Source organism: Apteryx mantelli, unplaced genomic scaffold (assembly GCF_036417845.1).
Source record: "Apteryx mantelli isolate bAptMan1 unplaced genomic scaffold, bAptMan1.hap1 HAP1_SCAFFOLD_33, whole genome shotgun sequence".
Taxonomy (NCBI): Eukaryota; Metazoa; Chordata; class Aves; order Apterygiformes; family Apterygidae; genus Apteryx; species Apteryx mantelli.
In genome coordinates this window covers 183452-189966 of record NW_027118682.1, presented here as the reverse complement: position 1 = coordinate 189966, position 6515 = coordinate 183452, and the positions used below count along the sequence as shown (strand labels likewise).

The following is a 6515-nucleotide window of genomic DNA, read 5'->3' as shown; positions in this document are numbered from 1 at the left end:
ATGTCACTGCCAGCCGATTGTGACCCGCCCCTTGGTGGCAGAGGGCCAGCCGCCCCTCCCAAGGCCCAGGCTTATTGCGCAGCCCTGCGTGGTGCCGTGCTATCCTGTCCTGCTCCCTGCTGGGCACGGTCGTCTTGTCCCGAGGTACCCCGTGTACCCCAAGGGTGCTGACGATGTCTTGTGCCTGGGAGAGAAGGTCCAAGCACTGCTCAGGACTGGGGGAAGTAGCTGCTTACGTCCCCGATCTCGTTTTGTCTGAGGACTTGAGGCACGAAACCGGTTGCGTTCAGAATTTTCACGGAGTACTGCTCTTTGCAGATGTGTCAGGTGGGTCAAAGGCTTGTGAAGGGTGAGCGTTGAGAAGAAGTCAGAGGCACGAGGCATTGGGACTCCTCAGGCCTTTTGGAGCCCTGATGCCACCTCTGGTGGAGAATGGATCGGAGGAGTTCTCTTTGCCGCTGACGTCTTCCGCTGTGGCGGAAGTAGAGCTCAGAGGTAGCTGACGTCCCAAGGAGCAAGGGGCTCCAGAAGATGAGAGGACTGGAAGAGGCCAGGAGTCGGCTAGCTGAGCTCGGCGGAGGCACCCAGTGCCAGGCAGTCCTCCATGGGCTGCAAGAGAGCGTGGGCCAGGGGCACCTGCTCCAGGCTGTGCGGTGTGGGGGAACACACGCTGCCAGGAGCAGCGGCCAGTGCGAGAGTGTTGGTTTCTCTTGGGCGGTCAAGGCTTGTTGTAACCGGCCAGGTCAGGGCGAGATGTGATGTGCAGGATCTCTGAGGTGGGAGCATGAAGCTGGCTGCCAGGTCCTCGGGCCATGTAGGCACTTCCTGATTTCTGTGTGCCTGTGTGTCCCTGTTCTAGGTTTCACTGCTCTGACAGAGAAGTTTAGCCAGAGCATCAGCATAGAGCGGGGTGCAGATGAGCTAACGCAAACCCTCAATGACTACATGGGTGACATTCTGGAGGGTAAGTGCCGTTCTGCAGGACTGTCGGCGATGGGGCCATGAGCCTGCTCTTTGGGAGAGGAGAGAGGTGTGCTGGGCAGCCTGCTGCTGCCTCCTTGTGCAGGCTGGGCGTTTCTGTGGGCCCTGAGGACCACCGAGAGCAGCTGGACTCTTGCGACGGAGGAAGCTTTTGCTGGTGTTGGGGCCCAGGGGAGCGTGGGGGCATGCAGCCAGTATCAGTGTGCAAGTGACGTGGGGACGCTGGTGCTGACAAATGAGTGTGTTACCTTCCCTAGCTCCCTTTTGCAGGGCCCGGTACTGCAGGCACCAGTGCTGTGGTCCCTGTGACCAAAGCAGAGAGGCTGCAGCTGTGCTTTCCTGAATTGTGCCCCACAATGCACTGCTGTCCTTGTGCTCCTCTGGCAGCAGAGTGCCTTCTTCTGTGGCTTCCTTGAAGAAGGCATAGAGGCAACTCCTCTCTTTCTTTTGCCTGCAGAGCTGCTGGGCTTTGGAGGAGACATCCTGAAGTTTGCAGGTATATCTTTCTAAACGAACCTTAGCTTTGTCTGCTGCCACTGAAGAGGCATGCTAGGGAAGAGGACAGAGTGAGCGGCGAGCTGGCAAAGCCCAGAGGGGTGGCTCTGTTGGCACGCAGGTGCTCAGGGGGAGCTGCCATCGTGGGCCCCAAGCTGGAAGCTGCAGCGGGACGGCGCTGATGTGCAGGGGTTGAGGGGGGGGGATACCCTGGGAGCTCAGGTTTGAGGCAGCATGTGAGGAACGAGGGGTCAAGAGAGCCCTTGCATCTCTGTGCTGAGTGGGAGTGGCTGTGGGGATGCCAGTGTTGCTGCAGACCCACTGCGCGCCCTGGTCCTCTGCCAGCGTGTCTGCTGTTGTAGCTGGCCTGGAAGAGGGGAAGGCGTCCCTGTGCGCAGGGTGCTGCAGTTGAGGAGGATGCCTTCCCCCAAGTGCATGTCCCTCAGCACGCCTGCTGGTTTCTGCTGTCTGTGCAGGTGGGTGCAGGTGAGGGAGTGTCAGGTCTCACCAGAGCCTTCCCCCGTTGCCTTGGTTTCCGCAGGGGATGCTGTGCTGGTGCTGTGGAGAGCGAGAGAAACGCAGCTGAGAGACACCATCAGCCTGGTGTTGCAGTGTTGCTGGCAAATCCAGGAGAAGTACAGCATCCGTGACACAGCCGTGGGTCTGAAGCTCCGACTGAAGCTAGGTACGGGGAGTGCTGAGTTGGCTGCGCTGTGCGAGGCTCCATGGCCCTGTGCAGGGCTGCAGGGTGCTTTGCCCCCTGAGGCAGAGTTGTGATGCCTCCTGGGGCCAGTGGAAGCCTTTTGCCTGGAAGGCTCTTGTGCATTCTCAGGCAGCCGGTTACAAGCTGCCTGCATGCACCCTGAGCAGATGGCCAGCAAAGCTGCTGGTGTGCTGGGCCTCTGCGGTAGGCAAGTGCAAGAGGTGCCCTGGCCCGTGAAGACTTTGTCAGTGTCAGCTTCATTTGCCTCTTTCTAGATGCCCATTTCAGGCCCCTCTGTCAGGAGGCCCCCGCTTAGGACCCCCTCCCCGTCGATACTCAAGCTTGACTCCATAAAGAGGGATGGGCACCTCCAGCTGAAGCAGCTGAGAAAAGGAGCCTGTCTTCAGGGCTGAGCTTCAAACTGAGCCTGTGAAGAGTTGAGCGGCGCGAGGCTGCGCAGGTAAAAGTGCTCTCTGCCTCAGCTGTGCTTGTCTCTCCCCAGGGATCTCTGCAGGGCACATGTCCCTGCTGACTGTTGGAGACAGAAAGGAGCAGCGCTTCCTGATCCTTGGCAAGGCCGTGGGTGAAGTCTGGCAGGCCCAAAACCTTGCAAATGCAAGTGAAACTATCCTGTCAGCCAGCTGCTGGGAGCTCTGCAACCAGAACCAGGTCAAGAGCAAGAGAGCGAAAGGCCAAGGAGCTGTGAAGGTGGGTGAGATGGCCTCTCGAGTGGTTTTGAGGAGCTGGAGGTGGCGGTGAGGGAGGAAGGTGTGAGAAGGCTGAGGAGATGGCCGTGGAGGGAGTTGTAGCTGTAAAAGGAGGTGGGCAGCTGTAGCTGTTGCCTTTCCAGCTGAGGCTTAGCTCTGGACTGTGCTTGCTGGGTTTGAGGTGGGGTCAGGAGGGACTGGCAGGATTTGGCCCTACTGGTAATGTCCTCTGTGGGTCATGGAGTTGTTCTGGAGACGGGGGAGATGCTTGGCCGATGGCTGCGCAGCTCGTGTGCTGCCGATGCCAGTGTTTGTCCCGGCGCAAATCCAGCAAGGTGGCCTTGACACACGAAGATCTTCTCCCCTTCTCTGGGAAGTGACAGCGGAGGGTAGGAGGGGGCCTTGGGACTCTTGGGGAGGCCGATGGCAGTGCTTTTGCTGCGTGTGCCTTCAGGTTACAGGCATGCAACGGCTGTCTGTGTCGGAACGTGAAGACCTTTTGTCCAAGTTCACGCGAGCCCGGCTGAACTGCTGTTCTCCTGAAATGCCAGGTGAGTGCCAACTTTGCCTTGTTCTGTGCCTGCCCAGAAAGATGGGCACTGGCTTGCTGAGGGGCCAGTGAGGAATGGCCTCTGCCCTCTCCCCCTTGCAGTTAGGTTTTGTGCCTTGGGCCCTGCTGTGCTCCAGCGGAGGCACTGGCTGCTTCCTGCTGCTGCTTCCAGGGGACTGCTGTGGCTGAGCACCTGCAGGAAGAACACACGGGCAAAGGGCGAAGAATTTTTCTCCCTGAGTTGCAGTGCCAGCCCCTGCTTTGCAAGGCCCCCGTAGCCAGGCTCGTAGCGCCATCCTGCCAGTGACCGCCTGTATTTTCCTTGCGTAGGCATCCTGAGACCTGCTGTTACCTTGGCCCCTCATCGTACTCTGGGGAAAGTGCTGAGGAAGTACATCCCAGCAAGTGTTCTGCGCAAGGTATGGCCACAGGTGCTGGGAGGTGCCTTTTGGGGAGAGGGGAGAAGGAGATGTGCATTGCAGAAAGGGAGTTCTCAAGAAAGCAGACAAGGCAAAGAAAATGCCCCCTTCCTTAGGTGAGAACCTGGGGAAACGGGTCCACTGTGCTACACATGCCAGGAAGCTGCCCGCTGTGTGCTCCTGCAGAGAGAGACGCGGGCGGCGGGAGGTGGATTGCCCTCTGCATTTCCTACTGATGTTGTTGTGGCCATGACCCTGTGATAAGCGAGAGATTCCTCTGGAGTCGCGACAGCATTGCTGAGGGTGGCCCCTTGTGTGCATACCTGCAGCAAGGTGTGGTGTTGTCAGCAGACGTTTCTCTGCCTAGTGCTTTCTTGTCCGGTTCTGTGTCTGTCTTGCGAAGGCTGATGCCTGCTTTGCACTGCGGGGAGGCTTTCTTCGTTCCTCTGATAGCGCCTGTTACTGGCCCTCTGTGTGCTCTGCCTTGGTATCTGCTGCAGGCAGTAAGCACCCAGGGAGAGCGGGCCGGTGAAGGTGCCCTGCTCTTGTCTTCCAGATTGACGACGGAGAGCCCCTGGCGTGCTTATCCGAGCTGCGGCCGGTCACCTGCCTCTTTGTGAGGCTGCAGTTTGCTGCCAAGGTCAACCTAGCCCAAATCTGCAAGGCTATCCAGGACAGCAGCGTGCTGATTTCGGAGATCCTCCGTCCTCACAAGGGTGAAATCAACAAAATCTCCATGTTCGATAAGGTGAGCGTGGGGGAGCAGTGCCCCCGCGCCCAAGCGTGGGTGGCAGAGCGGAGGGAAGCGGCTCTGTCTCTAGAGCAGTGGGGAAAGGAGAAGCAGCTCTGCCTCGCTGCTGGGATTGGTACCTCTGGCCTGGGGTTGCCCTGAGGCTCTGCTGGTCTGGGCGGAGGCTGGAGCCTCAGGGCAGGAAGGGTTTGCTGCAGGCGTTGTGGCAAGGTGTGCTGCCTCTGTCCTGGGCAGGGCTGCACGTTGCTGTGTGTGTTTGGCCTCCCTGGAGGAAAGCTGCCCTGCGAGAGCGTTCACGCCTTGGAAAGCGCGATTCAGATCTCCACCGCCTGCTCCACAAGGCCGAGGAAAATTGAGTGAGTGGGGAGGCATGCTGCCCGGGACGGTACGGGGTGAGGTGGGCGGTGGTTTCTCGGAGAGACGTGCCCTCCAGCTTGGCCTCCACCGTCGCTGGGGGGAAGGAGGCCGTGCCCTGAGAGGTGGCAGATGGCCCTGGGGTGTGCCCCCCATAGCCAGGGGAGTTCCTGCAGCCACCACAGGCCACTCACGGCCCTGGAAGGAGCCACCACGAGGGCAGCGGCCTCCTGCGGGCCAGGGGCAGGCGCTTGCAGGTGCCCGGCGTGTGGAGCGGGACCAGGCCACGGCGCCTGGCCCGAAGTTGCTGTCGCTGCAGGCGGGGTGCAGAGAGAGCCGCCTCCCCCCCCGCTGAGGAGACGTGCTGGGGCCTGCTTGTGTCGGGAGGGGATTTGGGGCACGTGGCAGCTCTTGGGCCTTAGGGGAAGGGTGCCAAACCGCCGGGCTGCTCTCCGCAGCCCCTTCAAGCTGGGGCTGTCCGGCTCCTGAGCTCTGCCAGTCCCTGAGGCCTGCGCTGCCGGGGCGGCTGGCGGTGTGCGGGGAGGTGGGGAAGGGGTGGAGGGGGGCAGGCAGCACTGCTCACGGGCGCTGCTGAGTCCCTGCCACTCTGCCTGTGCGTCAGGGCGGTGTCCGTGGGGGTCACCAGCGGGACGGCGTTCTGCGGAGTCGTTGGCCACCGCGTGAGGCACGAATACACAGGTACGAGGTGTTTGTCTTGGAGTGGGTGCCTGGGCTGGGTCTGTGGAAGGACAAGGCAGAGTGCCGGGGAAGAAGCTGTGGGCCGTGTGCGCTGGGCTGGGACGAGGGCCTGGCCTGCGGCCCGTCAGGAACGACAGAGGCTGAGCGGGTCCCACTGTGGGGCTGGGGAATGGGCTCCAAGCCTTGGCGTTCCTCTCGGTCGTGCTCAGCCGGGTTTGGCTCTTGCCTGTGCTGGCGGTGATGCAGCCGTCAGCCTGGCAGGGTGGTGCGGGTTGGTCTCCTGGGTCCGTCAATGCGTGCTCTCTCTCTGCGGCAGTCATGGGCCAGAAGGTGAACCTGGCAGCGCGGCTGATGGAGCACTACCCTGGGCTGGTGTCCTGCGATGCAGCGACCTACGCGGCCTCCAGGCTGCCCCAGTCTTACTTCAAGGAGCTGCCGAAGGCCAAGATGAAGGGGGTCGGCGATCCTGGCACTGTCTATCAGTACCTGGGGATGTCGGAGAAGCTGTGAGTGTCCTCTCTGAGCAGGCTGGCTGGGGGCGTGGTGGCACACAGGGTCCAGCCTTGGTCAGCAAAGAGGAGTTGTGCGGAAAGAGACCGAGCTGCCGCCCTGCCCACACCTCCCACCCCTGTGGCTGAGAAGATGGAAAGCCATAGCGTGGCTGTGCTTTTTGCCTGTTCCCCTTGGGGCCTGTTGCTGTTGGGAGAGTGGGAGCGATGCAGTAGGGGTGGAGAAGGCTCGTAGGTGTCTCTCGGCACAGAGTGGCCTGTCAGTCCCTGTCCAGATGGCTTCCAACTGTACTTTCTGCTCTGTGCTTGCTTGGTTGCGTGCAAGACTAATGCAGTGGTATTTCTGA

General features: G+C 60.9%; 1 pseudogene; it reads left to right on the top strand.

Annotated features, from left to right (window-relative positions):
* The window catches only part of LOC106493881 (adenylate cyclase type 10-like), a 28956-nt pseudogene continuing 22441 nt past the window's right edge, over window positions 1–6515 (top strand).